This window comes from Struthio camelus, chromosome 3 (genome assembly GCF_040807025.1).
Source record: "Struthio camelus isolate bStrCam1 chromosome 3, bStrCam1.hap1, whole genome shotgun sequence".
NCBI classification, from domain to species: domain Eukaryota; kingdom Metazoa; phylum Chordata; class Aves; order Struthioniformes; family Struthionidae; genus Struthio; species Struthio camelus.
The window spans coordinates 95768840-95791954 of NC_090944.1; the positions used below are offsets into that span (position 1 = coordinate 95768840).

Below are 23115 nucleotides of genomic sequence, written 5' to 3' on the forward strand. Positions count from 1 at the left end.
TCTTATATTTACTTTTCCAAAGTAAATGCATATATTTTAATCTCTGGATTAATCCATTGAAAATACCTGGTAGATTTTCATGGATTCTGCAGGTGAAAAGATTGCTCTTTTAGTTTACAACTTTTGCCATGGTATTCATCACTGGCTAGTACCATCCATCACAAGACTGCATGACGAATTGTTGCTTTCTGGAAACTCGGTCAAAATACTGTACCTTTACAGTGGTGTAAGTCCATTTGACCCCCGTGGCACTGTTTTACATTTCTGCTGATAAAAGTGAGTGTACAATCAAAATATTGGCTTTAAGCTACAGGTAGATCTTGTCCCATTGCATACAAATTTTATCCCTGGCTCTTGAATGCTTTTCTGCAATAATTGCTAGGTTGCCAGTAACAGTCAACCAGCATGATGTAAATGCAATGAAATCCCGCACTGGAGCACTAAAGTGGAGGAATTCATCTAGCTGGAGTTCTGAAATAGCTCCTGTCACTGTACTATCTAAGCTGCAAGTAAAAAGTGCCAGGAAATTTACCATGTACAATGGTAGAGTGAACATGTTCCTCTTCTGAGCCAACTCCAGATCTCTAATCTGCAGTGAAGATTTCCATTATCTGTTTTGAAAGTCATTCTATACAGAAGAATTACAGTGATGACATACAATTTTAGTTCTCAACAGCAAAGCAAAATTCATGAGGAGCATGCTATGCATACAGAAAATGAATCACTGGAAGAGGTGAGTGTTACTCTGGGATGTGAGATACTTGCTGGACTGGTATTTCACAGAACATATCCTTATTTATTTATTTTTTCATTTAGGTCTCAGGCAGAAGTATCCTGGTTACTTGAGGAAAAAGCAAATCAGATCCCTATTATGAAGCAGATGTTCAAGAAGAGCTTAAATTCTAGCTGCACCAGAATAACAGGTAAAATTCTGAGAAGTCAGGCTGGATCCATTGTAAATACCCAGTGCTTGAGTAATAATCAATCCCTGGATTCTTTCTGAAAAGCGTAGATCAAAATGCTTGGCCTAAAATCCTTTGCCATTACTGGCAAGACTCCTGTAAGCTCAGCAGTGAAGATCCCTCTAATGACAGTGGCGGGGAGAAAGTGTGTGGGCAGAAATTGCCCGTCATATAACATATCCTGCCAGCTTCCTCACTGCCCTGCAAATGCGCAGTGAGAACCAGCTGTATGAAACTTGGGGAAAAATTTCAGGAGTCCAAAAGTTTTGCTCTGTATTGACCCAAAACTTTCGCTGGGATTGATACATGAGATTTTTTTTTTTTGGCTGCTTTTTGCCAATTCGTTAGGTAAGCTGTTGAGTTGTTTATTTGGCCTCATAGCAAGCAGTGAGTATGGACTGAATGAGTCAATCATTTTCCTGAGTTTCTCTACAGTGATATCCTCATCCTACCTCATCAAACGTGATACGCTGTGTATTTTGACCCCCGTCTGAGATTTATATTTCTTCCTAAAACTCAGCTGGGAATAAGCTTCAGAAATAAGATTTAATGCTTTTGATTTGAGGAAATTATTTCAGTTTTCATTAGAAGAAACTTTCACTAAAAACTATGAGCAACTTCTTGGAGATTGCTCCCTCCCACCTGGTGATGAGCTGGCAGCATGCAGAGTGAGTTGGTGCTCTTCACTGGACTATGAGAACAAGGACGTTCTCATTGTAAATCTGTGCTGTCACACCTTTAGTTTTTTGAATTTTCAGATACATGCTGGCCTTCTTCCTCCCTTTTTTCCCCTCTCTTAAGAGGGCCATAATTCTGCCTCTGTAAATATCTCTTCAGATACCTGTTTAGTATCTGGGGTTGTCAAGAAGCCACTTATTGATTCTTATGCTGCAGCTACTTAAGTTTCTCTGTGAACTGCTGTAATTTATGCTGCTATCTGTAGTTCCCAGGCTATGTGCGATAGCATCTGACTGATGCTGTATCATCGTCCTAGGGGGCATGGTAGAGGGGGCATCACTTGCTGAAAGAATCACTTCCATTAACGACCTTTGAGACACCCATCTCCTTTTGGAAATCCTATCTGGGTACCTTTAGATCTGATGTGGTTCTGCCATGACAGGTTTTATATTTAAATGTGACCTACTCCTGTAAGGTAAACTGAAATTGGGACAATCGTTTAGGCCAGGTTAAAACCCCTGTACATATTATGAAAATTCTCTAGTTCTGGGCTATGGTAAGTTACCACAGTAAATATTTGGTATCAAATGAGATGTGCACACATTTCCCAGAATTGTTAAGATTCAGTGTATTAGAAGAAAGCGTTTACAGCCTTTAAATTCACAAGTGTGGCCTGCTTATTATACAGCTGTTGGATTATTTTTAAATAGCTATTTCCTTCCCTGTATACTATAATTAAATATTTTAAATTTTATGTCTTACAGGACGTATAGTATGGAGTAGAATGTGAATTCAGGGCAAAATAGAAGAATAGTATGATTTAACATTTTTTTCTTAAGAAAAAAACAACAATTCCAAAGATATTTAATCTGCAGGAAATCAATGTCTACTCTGCACTGCTTTTGAAAACTCACAAGACATTCACTTTTACCAATAGCTGACCTGCCCACCTCTCAGGCACACATCTAACACACAGATATGGAGGAGTGCTTCCACTTCAGCAGGAGCCTTTCTTAAACATCATAAAAGGTCACTAGCCAAATTATCAAACAAGGAAAGATAGTGTATCAAATTTTCTACTAATTTGCTCTCAGATCTCCTTCTAGATGATCTACACCAAAAAATTTTGGTAAGCTTTTCAGAGTGAGTAGGTTTCCTAATGAAGCAATTTATCTGTATATAGCCTCTTGTGCTGCAGCTGGTAGGCAGCAAGGCTAGGCTTGGGGCAAAAGCAACGTCTTCATACTTTGTCATATCTTAATTAATTGCAATATTTCAACACTGATTTAAGTTTATTAGGGTATCCTTTATGATTAGCCTTAAAAATATTTCAAAATGGTGTTAAAATGTTGTGACAAACAGGTTATAGCCCTTTGATTTGGAAAATAACAGCTAATGATACTGACATGATTAACAAAACCGTAAAGGGTACAATTAAAAATCTTATCAACCATTCATATACGCAAGTGTTTGTTAAGCTGATCTCATCTGGAATAGGGCAGGCTGAGTGCCAGATGGACACTGCCCTGAGGTGAATGTTTTTTTTTCTGCCAAAGTGCCAACATTGAAATGTGTTTCTGTATTTTGCTGCTCTCAGTCCACCCCTTATAAGCGTTTTTCTTTGCCATTTTCTGGTTATATTACTTGATATGTTGGAGGTCTTTTGACTGTTTGTTATTAATATTCATCCGAATGCCTGTAATTATACTGCTAGGACATATGTTCGTATAAATTTTTGGTTATATTACTCCTGCAGCTGTCATTTGATTAGTTCAGTATTCTCATGGCAAAAATTTCATAAAATAGATGTATTCTTGCAGCATATTAATGAGACTTGAAAGCTTAACAAACACGGTGTAATTTAACCCTTTGTATATACTTATAGTTACTCGTTCACTGGTGCATTGTTTAAGCAGTTCTTGACCTAGCTGTAGGACTACTTGAGTTTTGTCTCTGTGTTTATCCTAGGAGAGAGCCTAGTCAGCAGGAGGTTGAAAGTTTAACCTCTAAACTGTGCAAGTCCTGAAGCTGATGGAGGCACAGCCTCACTGCCTGTGACTGCGTTGAGGTGCCCATCACACTTTGAGTTGTCCCCGGAGAATGTGCTTGTGCAATCTGATGTATGCCTGACTCTCTGAAAGGCCGGTGCCTCCTAGATTTGTCAAATAGCAGTCTTACAAATCGGCCACTGCATTTGCACGTTGTCAGCTCTCAGGTTTCCTTCATAATCTTTAAAATGTCCCTCTCTAGCATGTTTCCCTGTCAGAAAGAGGGATCTTCTGATGTTAGTTTGGACTAGAGTCAGTATGACCTGAGAGCAGGATCAAATTTGTCGCAAGTAACTCTTATGATTCACATGGCCCTGAGCCTGGGACTGTCTTTCTTTTAACCTTTTCATGCCTGAGCTCTTTGGCTTGATTAGCAGCAGCAATGATTTTGCCTGTGCGTTTTCCCTGTGTTTTTATTGAGGAATAAGACTGGAGTGAACAAGGTCAATGGCTGAGTTGTTTAGGTTACTTAAATAGACAAAACCAGTAAAATCAAACTTCCATGTGGATGATCTTATCTAAGTCAGTTTGGGTATTCTAACCTGAAGCCAGGAATGCCAAAAGATTTATCTACAAAAGTATTAATGCCTTGCTACTTGAAATATTCCTCAATGCCCTAAGTTACTGCACAGAATGCATGATTTGTTTTATGAAGAAAAGCAATTGTTGCTTTCTGCCATAGTGTACTGTCAGAGAGATAATCCAGTCATCTATTAGCAATACAGGTTAATTAAAAAACTTAATAGGTCAAAGAATGATTCATCCTCTTTCATTACTTTGTATCTTTGTTCCATTACTTGCATTTTATCTTGTCATTTCACCATTTGGATAGGGACGTAGTGGATTTCATGCATTGCAGCGCAGGTGGCACATATTCAAGGCTGGTACAATTTGCAAAATGTCCCCTGTTAAAAGCCAATTATTTTCATGCATGTAAGGTGATTTTTCATTCACTATTAGGCATGCCTGCTGGTAAACCACATACTTTTCTTTTCTGAAAGTTAGATCTGCATTCCTGCCCACTGGATTTAAGCACAAAAGCCTGTGGCTTGAGCGCTTGCTTAGAGATTTCGCATGGCTTACAGATGACTGCTGCTAGCAAAGAGCACTAGGTCTGTCACAATAGCACTGCCATCAAACTAATTTTTTACTATAAAACAGTAAAAATGCCAGCACAAATCAAGTGTACTGCAAGAGGGAACAGTAATCCTGTAGTCGTCTCATCCCCTGTATCTCCGTTAGGTCTAGTCCCGGGGTGCTTATTGCATGAATATCTTATTATGACTGGTGTAGGTCAATTGTTGCCAATTCTCAAAGAAAACAGTTGAAAATAGAGACTAGTATGCATCTTTCAGACTGCATCATATTTTGACAGCAGTTAATGTCCTACAACAAAGATACAATAAATTGATTCTAGATCTATGAAAGAATTCCCCAGTGGATTGCCACTCATTTATAAAAAAAATTATTTAAATGTTTAATGATATTCAGTGTTTTTAATTATGACCTTATGCCACACTGGGGAGAAGATGGACTTGGACTCCTTGAGTGACAGCCTCTGGCGATATTGGACAAACTTCTTATCTGGCCTTGATTCAGTGAAGCAATGCCAGTTTAGAGCTGCTGTATCTCTGATCTACTAATGCCCTTAAATAGAAAAAGTTTTATGGGAAAGTGATTAAAGTATCACTAGGAAATAGCCGCTAGGTTGAAAGAGTCTTTAAAAAGGTGTTACTATCGTAGTAACATCTGCTATTACTGCCTTGAAAGATTCTTTTACCAGTGGAGTAGCTAAAGGCTAAAGTTTGATAATGGTATTTCATCATAAGGCAAGATACACACTGGTGAGGTAAGCAGAGACTGAACTCAGGCATATGTTTAGTAATTCATATCCATTTTTATTTAGTAGTAAAATTCATGATAGTTTCAGTGGTGCTACATAAGCATTGTAGTTGGGATCAAAAATGTGTTTTGGAGCAAATCTCACGGATTTTCCCATTTAATGTAATTTGACTCACATTGTGGAGTGTTTTCTGAGCCTGCAAATCAGATTCGTTTTTAAGAAGCTAAACCAGAAGCGCTCTATTAATGGGCGTTCAGCCCACAGGACCAGACCTGATCTAATCTGAAATGACCCCCTGCCCCCAGTATGTGTAAATTATGGACATCAGGATCTTAGATGTTTGCCTCTATAGATCTTCTCTTAATGGGCTGCAAGACATGCTAGTGTTTATGTTATACTAGTGCTCATTAAACCATTTTTAGTTTCTTGTTTCTTTCAAATATGCCAACAATTACAGACTTTCAGACACGATTTTCCAATGTTCTGCCTTTGAGACAGCGTGTCAGCTGCATCCTTCTGTGTCTCACTACAAGAAAGAAGGTATGGAAATAGCAGACACATAAAAAGACACGGGGTAGATTTAAAGTTAAACCAATTAATTCCACATGTCTATCTTTCTGTTACTGGAAAATGCCTGACTGGAATTGCCTCTCTCCGCTTCCTTGACAGTTCAGTGCAGGGCCTTAGTTGGCAGCGATGATCTCCAAACCTCCCCACAACCGGCTGCACACAATGAGGCACGCAAAACTAGGGCTCCTTACCATCCGTTGTATTAGAGGCACTCGCTACTGGTGCTGCATGACAGCCCTTCCTCTTTTATGGAGCACATACGTTAGAAACTGTATTTCGCAGTTTTTACTGGCCATGTCACTGGGTGGTTAAAACCTGATGGTGATTTTATGCCCTTCATGCAATTTATGGAAATCCATTAGGTCTAGGAAGGGAAAATCAGAGGTGGATTTTGATATGGAAAATACGTTGCTTGTGTGACATCCAAACTTTGTTTTGGGTGTTTACTTAAGGTGTTAGAAGAATAGCTCTGAAAAATGAAGCCAATTATTTATCCATAGAAGAGTTAACATATGCATAAAATCTTTCCTCTTCTGTCCTACCTAAGCGCCTAAAAGTTGTTTGAAATGACTACTGACAAAAAGAGACCTCTGCTAACTCTGTTTAGAGCACAGCACTGGATTTTTCTTCTCTTCTTGGTTAAGTTAGCTCCTTTGGTTGCTTAAATCAGACTAACTCTGTTGTTTTCCACATTCTTGTCTGAGGACTTGCCCCACATTTCCTAAGGATAAACGTAAAGCAGGCACAGTCAGTGTTTTTGCCTACTTTTAAGCTCCTGAAAGCACTACGGATTTGAATATTCAAATCAACCTCGAAGTTATTGATGTTGCCTTCCTTTTTTGACAGACTGAATGAAAAAAAGACAAGTACAGAAAACCTTGCTGGCAGGTAATACTGAAACAGGTTTAAAAGTTCTATTAATAAGGCTCAAGAGAGGGAGAGGCTCAAATGAGGATAAGGAGGTTCAGACGAAAACAGACCTCATATTATAGACACCCGTGTATGCATGAGGAAGATTCGCAGCTGCTCAGCTGACACCACAGAGCTCAGCATTCAGCAGCTCCTTCTGTGACATTTAAAAACAAATTTCCAAAGAAATTGGCAATGTCACTGAGTAAAGGTGAAACTTTTCTAATGAAGAATGAGTAATTGGATTTGCTGAATTTGTGTTCACTTCAAGTTATTGAGGGTAGGCAGATAAAAGGAAACGTTTTAAATTTTGAAACTAAATAAGAGTTCAAAGGTTTGGTTTGAAATGGACATTATATTTTGAAATTAACTTAATTATCTTTAAAAGTTAAGACAAAAGTGATAGCTTTTCTTATACAGATGATTGAAAAACGTTCACTTTTTTGGTTGATTAAAATATTAATTGTGCACACTGGGCTCTTTGATATCCAGCACTGTGCTCTTTAGAAAGCCTGGCATGAGCAACATAACTTGTCCTTGCCTATTTCTTTTATCTTTCATAATAGCATGTGCAAAACTCTTTTTTTGATATTATTAGAAAAAAAAGGTACCAAAAATAATAATTCTGCCATTGGAAAAAAGCCTGAGATGCAGAGTGTGACCTTAGGCATATGCATACACTGCTCACTGGGGCTTCTGCCAATTAAGAGAGAGGGAAATGGTAGCGATGGAAACTGAGCGCTGATCTAAATGCCGAAAGCAGAGTCCATTTTCTGGTAAACCCTGTTTTATTTGGAGCTGAAACCATTTCTTTCCTTCCCTATATATGGTGGGGCTATGAAAGTCTGGCAGGGTCTCTGCTGATTCCTGTCAGAGGTAGAGGTCCTAGTAAACTTACATTTCTGGGAATAGTCTTATGTCAGAGTCTGCAATCTGTTAAATAGCCACCACTATGTTTCTATGATGGTGTGCACTATGCTCCAATTTTATAACCCCCAAGGTTCACCTTGTGCTAGGGAAACCAGAAATAGGTTAATTCAGTGGCCTGTTTTGTTCAAATAGCACAGAATACTGGGTGAATGCCAGAATTGCAAGGTACGGATCATAATCAGCATTTGTGTATATGGAATTTAGATTTTCAGTTTCTTGCAAATTTGACTTTATGGAAACCTCTTCTTTGTTTAAACTTGTAATTATATTTATAGATAATCTTTCATTAACAACTCTCTCCTCAGAAAATTAATTTTAGGCTAGGCTAGAGACTGCAGTCTGGAAATCCGAAAGAGGGTTTAGTTTAATTAACTCATCATTTGATTTGTTCACGTTAATCAGCTCTTGAGGATCAATACATTTTCATTCAGTATAAATAAATTGGATTGGAAAAGTAGTTAGTACTGTAAGACTGGTGCCTGTTTGGGCTCATTTATATATGTATTCCACTTGTTAATGACTAGTCAATTTGAAAAGAAATGTTATACTGCAGGGTCTGAGTTGTTTTATTTTCTTTCCATTGACTGAGGAATAGAAAGAGCTGATGTGGAAGGCTTTGCCCTGACAAAAAAATCAGTCTACCTGATCACAGAACCTTGTATTCTTACCTTAAAATGCAGACCGCAGATCAAACAATTCCCATCTTTCGCTCCTCGTGGCACTGAATTGTCTGCCGTTTAAGGTTTTGAAATTAATTCTTGGTTTTAGCTGAACATGTTTAGTCATCATCACTGATGCCCTTTACACATTTTATTTTCTGTTGCAATTTTTAAGGCATGCTTATTTACTAATGAAGACTACTGGAACGTAGAAAACATTTTAATAGCTGTTATGAGTATGTGAGTCTTGTATGAGTTTTATTTTTCTTTTTACAAAGTATTCACTTACTAGTGTAATGCAATTGAAAGATACCAAAATGATCATTTTATGGATTGAAGGATTATCGAATGATGTCCAGTGTTTGTGACCTCTATCATATAGGTAGAATCCCCATCTACAAGAAAATATTTTGGGCAAGTTCATTTATCTTTGGAATCTTATCATAGGATAAATATAACACAGGATTGTTTGTTTTGCAGGAAGTTCTTAGATTTAAGAAGAAAAACGAATTACAAAATTATAAAAGAATGACAAAACCTATATAAAACAAATACCCTAGTCTAGAATTTTCTAGTTATTTTAAACTATGGATTATGGAACTAATAGCTTAGAGCTAGTTAAGAGTACAGACAATCAACAGTAATCAAACATTTAATTTAGCTGCTTTTTTAGATTTGAAGATGTTTAAATGTCTTTATAAATCTTAATAGTAAAATTGTCCAGTGAAAATTTATCTTCCTGTTTACAACTGTATAGACGTTCCTTTTATCCATACACTTTACGCAGCTCCATGAATCTACAGTCCTCATGCTACTTTAAATTTTTCTCTGCTTCCATAGCACTTATCTTCAAAAGTCTACATGCAATGACATTAATAACAAATCAGCACTGTTGCTATAATAATTGGATATTTTTTATCATATACTATTGTGACTGCCAAAACCTCTATTATTAGGAGTGACAGTTTTTTCAATGGATGTATTGTACCTACTGATTTTTAATGCAGTATGGCCTGAAACTAGATCGAAGGTCAGACACCAGAATAAGCAGCTTTGGCTTCTGCAGTACTGCAGCTTGGATGAAAATCAAAGCATCTTTAAGAAATTAAGAACTGTTATTCATATTGCCAGCTTCTGGAGCTGATGTAAATGGTTATGACAATACCAAAGAGTCTACTGAAATCAGTGATGATGTGATCTTTTATACCAGTCAAGGATTTGAAGCACAGCTTTTTGCCCTGTGTTTCATTAACTCACACGTTCTTCACTCTTATTGGCATATTATTGTTTCTTACAATGTGATTATTACTCCTCTGGGCTTTGCATCCTTGAAAATTCTCAAGCAGCTAAACCTAGTTCACAGCTAAACAGGCCATACAGCCTGAACATTTCCCCTAATGTTCAAACAGAAGTGTTCTCAGGGCAGTTTATATCGAGCTTAAGTATGAGCCTTGTGGCAGTCTGGTGAATGTCTTAGCCGTGTTGGTGCTTCCCTTAAAATAGGACCAAATCATGACGCTAATGTAAAATCCCTAATCTGCCTTTAAATAATTATCACGTGCTTTTGTAACTATTCAACAATGTTCTTGCAAGGACAACGGAACTGCGTTCTGCTAGTTTCTCTGCTGAACTGAGCGGCTGTTTTTTGACCTGCTATGCTGCTTTGCTGCTACCAGCTTACCATACACAGTTTTTACTTGCATGGTTGCGTCATTGCTTCTGGAACTGGAAGATGATCAGAGTTGACCACTGGGGGCTAAATAGTCTCCCTTCTTAAGTAGAGATATATAGTAGATAGACTTTTTTTCTTCCTTCCCTTTCCTTGCTTTTCCTTCCCTTTGCCCAGCTCTGTGCTCAGTTTTGTGGATAACTGTTATAAAGCTATTATTTTGCGAAGTGCAACGTAGCACGGAGATAGAGCTGCTAGCTCAGGGGAACAAAAGCAGTGTCATTTGTTTGGTATAGGCTAATTTAGCATACCAAAGCTCACTCTGTTTTCTCCATGCTACAATGACTTCCGTGTAGTCAATATCTCCAGTCACGTAAATCTATGTGCAATATAGTGTCTGGTCTTATATTTTGTCTGTCTGTCTCCTCTGCCAGGAACTTCTAAAATGCAGGAAAGTCTGACATTCAGCACAATGCTACCTGTGACTTTAAGTACTTTTGAATACTGCAATATTCAAAAATCTCTCTCTTTATAAAGTTCAATGTTCCAAGCACCAGTGGACAAAGCAATGCAAATTTTGGTGACTGCTGGCAGCTTCCCAAGAGAGACCAGAAGGGTATTGGGAAGCCCTACAATAACAGCACAGACCTCGTGCTTTCTCTCACCCTCCATCAGTACATGAACCATCTCTTGATGGCAGCCAAAACAACACTTTTAGAAATACTCATGAGTGAGTGTGAACTGTACTGGAGGAAGAGACCTTGAGATTATCCTTTGCAATAAGAAGATTTATATTTTAAGGCTTCTCTGCTGAAAGACTTGTTTTCCTAAGATTATTTTTAAAAAAGAATACAATTGCATCCTGCCTGCTATTTACTAACCAATTTCTATGGGCGTCTGTCCTTGTTAGATGCTCCTGGGAATTTCAATGAGAGAAAGAGGAAAGATTGTATTAATCTTCAGTGCTGTGTGCTTGTCAGTGGGTTTCTGTGAGGAGTCATTTCATGTAACAGATGAGCTAGCACTAATCTGTGTAACTGCTGATTCTTCTCAGGAGACACAGGATTTGATATGAGAAAGGGACTTGTCTTCAATGCAGGTATGGTATGCAAAGAAAATTCAGGATTTATCTGAAGGAGATGATATTCATTGAAAAGGCGATGGGAAACTTTCACAGTTTATGTTCACTTCCAAACAAGGTCAATCTGCCAGAGAAAGCTGACTGGCTTTAACTAAGAATTATGTAAGTCCTATCAATTCAAAAATGACATTTTCTAACACTCTGTAAGGTTAGGAGCATTTTACTTTTTCATGCCAACACACTGCCTAACTATAATATTTATTTTACTGATGCAGCAAGTGATTTAGCCCTTTTTTTAGACATAGTACAGCCACACTCACTGGCTTTTGTGCTGATATCCAGTAGCTCATAAATGATATTTTAAAATACTGGAGTGAGAGTTTGAGCTGTGACATTCGGGGTTGTCTGAGTCAGACAACACTGCCAGCACTTCTTTGAGCCAATTAGATTTGGATCCACATTTCAGTTTGTGCTTTCCATCACCTCAGGTTGGAATAATTTGGAAATAAGTTTGTGATTCAGAGCAATCTGATAAAAATAGTAGTTTAATATAATACTGCATTACACGTTGCAAGAGGTTACACAACTCAATAGAGGTAACAATGCACCTGTCGTCACATTGTAGTTAATATCTGTTTGAGTCCGAAATTTTCTTTTGCCTGCTGTTACACTCAATACCTTGTTGGGGCAAAAAAGAAACACACCTTGTACATAAAACTGAGAATGTTTTATTAGTATAATTGAGATCATAACTTTCTAACAAAAGAACTATTATTAATGCAGATCCAAGAGAAAGAAAGACAAAAGAAAATAAAGGAATGAATACTATTGTACAGAAAAGGTCTCAATAATAAAAATTACTTTAAAATTGCTGTACACACATTTCCTAGTATCTAACTCATTTTCCGGTGTTATGCTCACCTTTCCACTGCCCCTCTGTGTCCTAAAGTAGATGACGGTGTGTTTTTGGCTACGGAGAGTCATAGCAGTCCTTTGCTGGGAGGCATATATGTTGAAGCTAATGGTTTCTTCTTTCTCACTCTAGGATCTAGGTTAAAATGGGGTCATTTTAACGTTTTCTAACATGCTTTTGCAGCGTATTCTTTCTTCATTGGTCTGCAAGTCCACGCTACTCTGATTTTACTATGTATGGTGAGTTTTATAGATGTTAGATACTTGTTCGTTGTCTCTTTGTACCCCTTAAACTGTTTTTCTCTGTCTCTACGTCTGCATTACTTTGACTGACTCCCGCTGACCCCCGTGGTGGTGCTGGCCTGTGTCCTCTCTGTTGCCATCCCATGCCTGTCCTCCTCTATGCGGCCTCCTGAATCTTCGTTTCTGAAAGCCTCTGCTATTATATCAGGTTTGTATTTCTCCACACCACAATTTTACTGCCAGAAATATTTCATTCTACACAGAATAGTTGCTTTATACTACTACCTGTATAACAACAATGGCTATACCATACAGAAATAAACAAAAATCAAATGAATTAGCCCTAGCCAACTTGTCATATGAGGGATTGCTGTTCGAGCTGAACCAAGTTGAAAAGAAGCTGCAAGCAGGTCATGACAATGTCAGAGCGAGCAAGCCAGACAAGTCTCAGCACTGAGGCCTTGCAAAGTGAGTGCAAAGCCTGAGGCCTGTTGCTAGCATCAGCAATGCTGACTTACTGGGCTAGAGGGTTGCGATGTCTCCTGAGGGGAAACTGCCAATGTTCAAAAGATACTCCAGGCTGATAGATCAAACAGTTATGGAAAACTAACTAAGAATAACACCCAAACTCATATAATTGAATACTTCAACACAGTAGCGAATAGTTCGGTTCTATTCAGTACTATACATATGGTCCATTTCTTCCTCTCTCCTTCTGTGTGCACTTCATTTCCTCCTGTGGGACAAAACATAGAACCCTGTGTCTGACCTTTCTCACGTACTATGAGAAGCTATACCAAGGGAATCAATTACTCATCTTGGACGAGTATCCATAGCTCTGTCTGACTCAGTCAAAATTTCATGTATCATACTATACTGTGTCCCCAAACAAACTGGAATCAACAGACCATAGGTTTTCCCTCGTTATATATTCAGGGAATTTCAAAAGGACAGCTTGCACCGTACTTCTGCCAGAGAATCCAAATGTAATTATTTAGCCATAAGATTTTCAAAATGCTGAATTCTCCCGTGGTGAAAGAATAATTTAGTGAGGTTTCAGTGGAAGTTGAAAGTACTTTTCTGGTGTAGCTGAACCAAGCTAATAGATTATGGGTAAATGAGAATACTGCAGATTATTTTCAACACTCGCAGTGATATAATTTCCTTTTTCAAACTCCTTCATTTTCCCAGAATTGAGCAGGAGTAGACTGAAATGCAGTTATGCTGCTGTATCCAGGGTGCTGGTAGCCCCTAGCAGGGTACTGGAGGTGCTCAGTTGAGAGTGCATTGAAGGGGAGGTAATCCCTCACCTGTCTGATGTAACACTTTACCATAACTTCCACTGACATGTTTTGGATCAGCTCTTAAGCTATATTAGCAGCCCACTGCAACAGTTCATCTGATCTGGGAACCAAGAAAAGGTTAGGCTTATGTATTTTTTAGGTGCCACTGAAAACTTTGGCTTTTCCTGAACCCTCAAATTCTAGAGATAAAGTTTATCTATCTCCTTTCTTTTTCTTCTGCCCTGTACTTTTGGCATTCTCCTTGCAGAAACCGGTGGGTATCTTGTTTTCCCCTTTATTGATAAATGTATGTACACACCGTGAAAGTCTTTTGGTTTAATGAAGTCTGGTCATTTTATAGATACTTCTACATATGGCATCACAGATGGCTGTTTATAAACCATTTCAAGGGATGGAAGAAAGAGAAATCTTTTGACAGTGGCCAGATGTGTCAGGTAGCAGTGCCATTGCATTTTTAGGGTGTATGCTAACAAGAAGTTTTCTGCCATTTAAGTAGCCTGGCAGCTGTTAGATTCTGGGGAATGCTTTGGGGTGAACGGTAGGTATTCCATATTTCCTGAGAGACTTCTAATAGAAAGTACAAACACTGTTTTTGGCATTGTTACAAAGATCAATGTCCCTAAAACGGTACTTTTTTTTCCAAACAACCTTCTTTATATTCCAAAACAATTAGAATTTCCTGCATGACTAAATGGGTATACAATTTATATTACTATACGGTTCTCTGCTGCAACCAAATATTGTTTGGGAACGGATGCTACTAATTAGGCTTCCCTTTAAAGTGTCAATAGACAGAACATTATTGTTTTTTTCCTGCTGGAAGCTCTGATTTGTATTTTTTTCCTTGTATTTCCACCATTTTACTTTAGTTGAAGATATTTTCTATGATGTATCACATTTTTTCATGTGGCACACGTTTACTGAAGAAAAAGGAAGAGAATGTTACGAACATAGTATAGTTTTGCATGCTAGTGAAGCAATGGTAGGCACTTTGGCCGAACGCTGCAGACTTAGCAAAGGTAACAGAAGATTTGCATAAAGAATGAGACCTTTTCATGCAAGGTAAGGTTTAATATGCCTAAGGAAAGAAACCCTTATGCAAGCCTAGATCCGTTATTTATAGTATAATTTAGGTAGTTTACAATACTACCTACTTATTACCTAGATATAATGAACTGTGAAAAATGACCAGGTAATGAAGGTGGTTCTTAACTTCCATTAACTTGGCAGAGGAATGAATGAGAAGAGCGAACGGGCTATCTGGGATATACATGAGGAACTAGATGGGACACAGAGCTTTCTTTTCACTCAAGCGCAGAAAGAACTCTTTCTGCTTGCAGGGCTAGATCCTTTCTCTACTTGGCATTGGTCATCCTGTTTTCTGCGTACTGTTCAAGCACACTGTGTGGAAGACTGTGACAACTTTACTGCTTCTTGTTGGCAGAAAGAGTTCCCTATATATAGTGCACAGTTTAGACTTCTTAACATTTTACCTTTGTTTATAATTATACCCCTTGTAGTACATTCAGCTCTTTCACTGTCCTCAGGATCATGTGAAGACACTCGTTTGTAATGAGCTTTTCCCAGATAAATACCACTACTTTAAAGAAGATACAGTGCAGTCTAATCATTCATGTTTAAACTTTTCAGATATTTGTGAACTTACTTTCAAGCTAAGCATGAATCCATTAACCTCCATAGAATAGATAAATATTTTATTGTTCTGCCTTCATTTAGATTAGCTAATTTAGGTTAGATTTGACCTTTCTCAGCAAAATAATTTGTGTGGACGAGAAGATTAAATTAAGTAAAAAAGTTGCTTTTAAATTTATTTATGGAATGCGAATGAAATCTTTGTCAAAAATCAATTTCATTCCAATTTATGGGCTTAATACAGGTGGGAATAAAAATATTAACTAAATCTCTGGACTTCAGCAAATCTTAAAAGGGCATGAGAAAAAGAGAGCATTGTGTATGAGACAAAGAGAATGAGACAGTGAGAAGTAGCATCAAAGGCAGAATTCTTTCTCTCTCTCGAGTGTAGTTCATGAAACATAATAAATAAAACGTTATCTCCCAGATACTAGAAATTAAACTGAAGAAATGAACATCATAAATCAGGAATATTTGTTACTAACGTGTGGTTTGAGTGCAGTGGTCAAGAACATAAAAAACCCAAGATATTTATGTTTACAGAATTTTAACTGGATTTCTAAGACTATTTTAATGCATTTTTACCCTTTTATCAGATTTTGACTGCACTGAAACATCTAATGCTAGACTGATCTCACTACCGGGAGAGTTTGAGAACTGTTTTCTCTTTGACTTTAAAAGTGAAAGACTTGAGTATATATGTCATAAAACATGTACTCCCTTCTGGGCATTTTTTAGAAAGTGAGATGAAATAGCTTTTATAGTGTGAATTTCACACGAAAATCTGAGTACTGTTTATTTGAAAATACTTAAAAAATTTAGACACTTGCAGAACAGAAATAACCAGATTTTCAGGTTACCATTCTTTTTCACTGTTGACGATACTAGCTGCCTCTCTTCCTTGTTTTGCCATCTTTTTTCCCTCTCTTCTTGCTTCTTGCTTTGAAAGATAGCATCTCTTCTCCTGTCACATGTCCTCTTCAGTATGTGTCATGCATAGCAGAAATAACCCAGTTAACCAAGTTTACAAATAGATTATTCAAGGGAGAAATAACCAACCCATAACCCTTAAGAAGAAACAATCCAGTCCTAGAAGGTTTGTAAAAGAAATGCAAATATTGCAAAAAAAGGCAGTCTGCAAAGATGCAAAGGAAATTTTGTGATTGATTTCTCTCTCAGTGTTTTCCTGATGATAATCACTTGTCCTGGCCGCAATACCTTCTTTGCTAGCAGCACTGATTCCACAGGCTGCCAGATCCTACCCTGCCAGATCTCTGCCTTTTCTCATCTATTTCCAGCCACTGCAGCCCTTAATCACCAGTTGAGAACATACGCTGGGCTCATTATGATCTGATTTACCATGGTACATGGTGCCATGGTGCATGGAACGTGCAATTGGTCTGCTATATTTTGTATGAATCAGTCCATGTGATTTCCTCCTAATTCTACATCTTCTGTCCTATCATCTATTCTACCTAGAATGGCCTTCAATACACAGAACACCTTCTTCCCTCCGTGTTTCCATTTCTAATCATATCCCTGTCCTTTCTTCATCAACACACATTTTATCTTATAGCTACTGATATACAGTGGTTTGTCCTGAAATTTCTTCATTTTGTAGTCTTATTTTTATGAATTCGAGGGGCAAAGAATATGAGTCTAATGTTTGGCCCAGTTGCACTTCAGATTACATCCGCTGGGATCTGACCTGTATCTTATGCCGTTAGTTCTTTATCTACACGACTCCAATTAAGTTGGTGAAGGCTTAGTGTAACATTTTACTGTAAAAGAAGCAAGAAAGATAGTTGTTTTGGACCTTCACGTCTACACCATACAAGATGGGCAGAAGTGCTTCAGTGAGTTACCTGAATTTTTTCTAAACAAACGTTTGTAATTTTGGTCTATGGGAGATTTTGAATTTTTTTTTTTCAGATATTAATTCAGATCTTTCTTAAAAACAGCTTCTAGAAGAGGCTTTTGGGGTACCAAGCAGCCTTCCACTGTGCTGTCTTCCATCCATCTAACTTACTTTCAGTTCTGTCTGTTGTCATATAGTGTTAGCATGACAGACTAGAGGCGATATTATCTGTATCAAACTGCAGGATTCTAATGAGAGTCATTAGGAAGGGTGAGAGATCTGTGCAGTGATGCAACTTCTTTCTGGCATTGACACAGACGCATATCACATGGATCGGTGCTAAAATACCTCTCGTGTCTAAATCTAAAATGAGCTCAAAATCAGAACACACATCCTCAGGCAGGTCTGTAGCAGCATAACTGCTTGCTTGTGCAATTCTTCACATGGCAAGCATTTGTTTTTAAACATGATGTTCAAGCTTTCGGACAATCAAGGCCAAAGCAGAGTCTGCCGAAAGTGCAGGGCTGTATCATGCCTCTGGTATTGTGGCACGTCTTTGCCAAAGCGAGGCGTTTCAAAGACTGAGCTGTTCAAATAATACTAGATGTGAGTGAAATAGGTCAAGAAAAAAAGAGGAAACATCTAAAGTGTGGCCTTTATATATATATATGCATATATATATATATGTATATATATAAAGAATCAGTTAAACTAGCAAATGTGCTTGAGAAATATATCATAAAATCTGTCATCAAAAGGTTTCTGCCTAGTGTTAGAGACTTTAGATGTGGCTATTTTCAGGAGCTGGGAAGGGAAATGGTGCTTAAGTTATACTTAGCATCCTCTCTAGCTCTGCCTGCTATACTTGCCCTCCTTTTCTGCCTGGGTAGCTGCCTGGGTGGCAGAAGAGGAAGTTAGCTACTTGGACATGGTTCAGCTCATGCTACCTATTTGACTGTCTGCCTGATGGCAGATATACTAGGCAAATGCCTCCGGCACATGTGCTAACTGGCTTAGCAGGGCCAATGCAGGCATGGTATGTCCACTGCTTTCTGGGCATGTTGTGTGTACTGCCAGCACTTTTCCAGGGTGTATGTGCCATATTTCTATTCACCAATTCACATGAAATGGGAGTTTGAACACAGTTTACTGCCTAGTCCTGCACCAAATGGTGCAGTTGCAGCCCTGGGGTTGGGTGCTCCCTCTGCTGCATCTAGGGTTGAATCTATCCCTGAAGTATTCCCTCTTTGAGACACTCTGGAAAACCTACTGAAACCAGATCCACTTGCCATTGCCTTGAACAGGAAAGAGCGTACAGCAATCCTCCTACTGCGAACTGCTGCCTCAGTGTGACGTCACACCTACGAATGTACACCCTACAAGTGATGTCATACCTATGGATGTGCACCCTACAGGTGACATGCTTGGGCAGAAATGTGACCTTCCAGCTCCAGAACAACTGATATTTTTTTCCCCAGGGCTTCAACATTAGAAAAGACTTTTTCTTTGCAGTCTATTCTCCCTCTTATAAGTCTCCTGAGGGTCTTTCTCTCCCCCCCCCCCCCCCGAACTGGATAATTTGCTATTCAAACAAGTCACAATCAGTTGAGTTGAAAGAAAAAAGCAATTTATCTGCTTGAGAGTGTGTTTCTTTCTAGCCCCAAGGTGCTGTCACAACAGCCAGGAGGTATACTGGCACATGTGGCTGAAGAGAAAAGGCTCTAATAAATTTAGCTATGATTACTGAGAAGAAATCTGGGGCTTATGCTTGCAGAGGCATTTCTTTTTTAGAGATAGCTGATCATTCAAAAAAACAATAGCAGACATTTTCTTTGTCTGAAAAATAGGAGGTAAGAGGATTTGCCAAAGACTACTGCAATTTATTTGTGGTTAGACAGCAGTATCATTACCTTGCTTGCCATATTTGCATATCTTTGTTGCATATCTTTCAGAGGATTTTAGACAAATAAGTAGAGCTACTAGGTGAGCTATGTGTGTGTTTCTGTTCTGGAAGTGCTGGGAATTAGCCTATTGTTTGAAAGGGAATACATCAGGACACTAGAGGATAGTGTTATTATATTCTGAAGTATGAGCTCAGCAAACAGGTGCCAGCCCATCTGTAATCCTGCTCAGTTTTGTCTGTGACTGCAGAATGAACAGGGATTGGAATCAGTAGTTCATTAAAAGTGATTTGGGTTATGCATATGCTGCCCCACTTTATTCCACTCATTAGCAATTTTTACTCCTCTTTGAGAAAAAATCATAGCAAGAAATCATTTAACAGTCATTGGTGAATAATTTAGTTGTCTAACAGGGTGAAAACTCTATCTTCAGCATGCTAAAATTATGGAATTTTCAGATGCTTGGGTTAGTTTAGTGCCTAGATTTCTCTTTCTCTTGAATTATATTTTGAGTGTCAAAATTAAACCCCTTTATCCCCATAGACTGTATACAGAAAAACATGGAATATAGAAATAAAAATATTTTTCCTATTCTTAACATTTTATGTAGCATATGCTGCAGCTGTAGATCCAACGGCATAAGCCTGCTGCCTTAAGTAATTCTTAAATTCATGGAATAACATGAAATCCCTACTTGCAAGGTCAGGTGCACTAGCCATATGGGCTTGTGGTACGACTGAAGATCTACAGGCCTCAGTGGATTACTCTTGCTTTTCATTCAAATGAAAAAGCAGTCTCACTGGTGTGCTGGTCTCTCCAAATATCCCAAAACAGTAAGAAGAAAGATGGCAAACTTTTCCAGGGAGTAATTCACAATGGGAACTCCAGATATGGTCAGTGCCCCTCTGGAGTAACCTGTCTCTCTCCAGTGACTGTATGAAAACCCCAGGGAGACCAGGCAGGAAAGTGAGAAGTGTCCATACTTTTCTCTTTTGCCCCACCCCAGGCTGTGCCCCACGCACTCCCCATGGCCTCACCTTTAGGTCTGGATCTCACCTTTGCAATTCTGTTTGTCCCCAGTAGTTCGGCCCCGCATGTAGTCCTGAGCGATGTCTGACTTCTGATCAATGCCTTGAGTTTCTGTAGTACAAGGCGCAGTACACACTGGGAGGTAAAGGGGAGAGTGGCACCAAAGAGTGTCAGTGTAGTATTTTTCAGTGTTCTTTTTTTGAAAAACGACCCTATTCTTCTGTGACTTGATGTGATTATATTGGAATGACTGTAGCTCATGCTAAATCCGGCGCTCTCAGCAGCGCCGAAACACTTGTCCTCACTTAGGTGGTTACTGATTGCTGCTCAGTGGCAGGAGTAATTATTTGTCCTCAGGAACACATAGCTTTTCTCCTGATAGGTTTCTTTATTTTTTTCCTCCCTGGGAGAGGCCTGGCGCTGGGGAGGAAGTAGCAACGGCTCATCTCACTTTGCAACCTCAAGAGTTGTCCGCCTGCACCGGCCATTGCCACCGATTTCTCTTTTCCCTCAGTGCATTGTAGTTGCTGAGAGTTTTGATCCTGTGCTGTGGATGAAGAAAGGCCTTTGTAGCTGGAGCGTATGTGAGGAAAATGGTTATTCATCTTGATCCATACTGACTTAACAGCTATCATACAGTTTCTTGTGGTTCTGGAGGACGAAGCACAGTGACTCACCTGATCCTTTTCAGGCCTCTCTTCCTAGATAATTCTCAAGTTGTTCTTATTTCTGGCCATAAGCAGAAATAAATAACTAGCAGCAAAGATAGCGGCTTACCAAGATAGCTGTGAGTCAGACAGGAGATTACAGAGTTTCTGAATTTAGAAGTTTTGTTCTTTCTCTCTTGTATTACTCGCTGTGGTTTTCTGGTGTCTTGGGATGGATTTTTGGTCTGCTGTGATATAGTTATTTGGATTTTTATTCTTCTCTGAGCAAGAAAGTTGTTTAATATATGGAAAGCCCTGACTGTTATGATGTGGCTAATAGTGGAGCTGCCCTTGAGCTGTGACCAGCAGTACAATTAGTGGATGTTAACTTTCCTCATGCTAAATTATGCTTTGAATACAGATAATAAAAAATCTGCAAGCTGCTGGGCAGTTATTTACCCTATCTCATCCTTTGCCAATGGGCGTTTAGGGAATGTAATTCTGTACAGAATTTGGGCCAGTATATTTTAACTCCGTAAGTTCCTATCACTCTGCATGCTGGTCACTAACCTTTCTTTTGTAATAAATTAAATTTTCATGCTACTGATGGGCCTGAAAATTGTCTTTCCTAAACACTACCTAAAGTACTTTCTCAGGCCCTTTAGTTGCATCAAAAAGAAGCTGCTGTGATGAGATATAGTACAGGACAGAAGGCTGGATTGCCAGTGCACAGCAGCCAAAGAAATGTCATTGATGCAAGGGAATTATGTCCCTGGAAACATATGTGAGCATTTAACTGCATGAAGTAGCTCAAAATATGCAAAAAAATTGTTTGAAAAATATGAAGAGGCTCAAATACCCTCTTTTGTGTAAAGCTGAGGGAATCTTTTGGTACATAACTTCCTGGGATGGAGGTGACTGAATCACAGCCTAACCTGAAAACAGAATACAGGACTTCTTCATGACTGCTGTTTTCTTTCATGCTTGGGCACTTAATGTACCCACTTTTTGTACCCACTAATGTACCCACAGCCCATCCTCTTACTCTTCTCCTCCTCCCTAATGCGCTCCTAAATTTCTGTGTCTCTGAAGCTGTCTTTGAGGAAACAGTCCCACCCTGCAAGGTCCTGTGAATGCATGATGGGGAAGCTAGGGATAGGAGAAGAACGGGGGAGCATAAGGATGCTCAGAAACAAATATAGTATCTGTATTTGGATGAGCTTCATCCCAAATGTACGTTGAAGTGCAGAAAATATTTATGGTCATGCTGGTCCTTGAGAAAAATCAGACAAGGTAACGGCATAAGACCTTTTTATAAGGGCAATAAAAAACATATATTATAAATAAGCCGTGGAGCCATAAAAATCCCTCCTTGGTCACCTGAAAGCTTCTGTATTACTACTGTTTCATAATGTGCTATAAACAATAGTGTTTTTCTTAGACCAAAGCACACAGCACACATGAGGTTTTTCAGTCAGTCACCCCTTTTCCTAAAGAATAATGAATGATACATTATTTATATTAAGATTCAGATTATTTCTGTTGTTTGCCCAATTTCGGAAGAGAAGCTCAGACCAATCTCTAATTTTGTAACTGCAGATATTTAGAAGCACAGAGAAACGCTGGTGCAGTCAATGGCATTTGGATATCTGTCAACCAGGCTGAGTTACGTCTCTCTGGAGAGGAAAGGCAACAGATTTTTTTTTTTTTCAGAAAGTGTGGAGAGGTAATGAAACATTTCAGGGCAGCACACAGTTGTGCATGAAATTACTGTGTGTGTGTTTTTTTCCTCTATTGCAGAGTGATTGGTACTGAGTTACATGGAAAATAGCTATGAGAGACGCCTTTGAGGTATAAAGATGTAAGAAGCAGGAGAATTTTAGTTCTTATGTATGCATATATACAACAACATCCTGAGACGTCAGAAACATTGTCACCACTGATACTTACTTGTAGATATATTTATTTAATTATGACAGCATCTGACTACAGCTATTCCTCTCTGTTTCATTACTGGTGGCTATAGCTGGTAAACATCTGTATAAAGATAAAATAAAAGGGAGCACAAATTAGCAACAAATTACTGAGCCCCATTAGTTCCTTGTAGTTTAGCGAAGGACGAGGGCTGTATCTCTATGTTGAGAGAAAAGATAACAGCAAGCCTGGATTCATGTGCTGGATGTCAGCTCAGACCATTACTGAATCCAGCTGTTAAGTCT

General features: G+C 38.7%; 1 long non-coding RNA gene across 1 annotated transcript; it reads left to right on the top strand.

Annotated features, from left to right (window-relative positions):
• Nucleotides 1–862: 862 nt before the first annotated feature.
• LOC138066586 (uncharacterized) lies at nt 863–22582 on the top strand. The gene is made up of 3 exons (XR_011139900.1): nt 863–923; nt 12695–12712; nt 22496–22582. It is a non-coding gene; the product is annotated as an uncharacterized lncRNA (long non-coding RNA).
• Nucleotides 22583–23115: the final 533 nt, after the last annotated feature.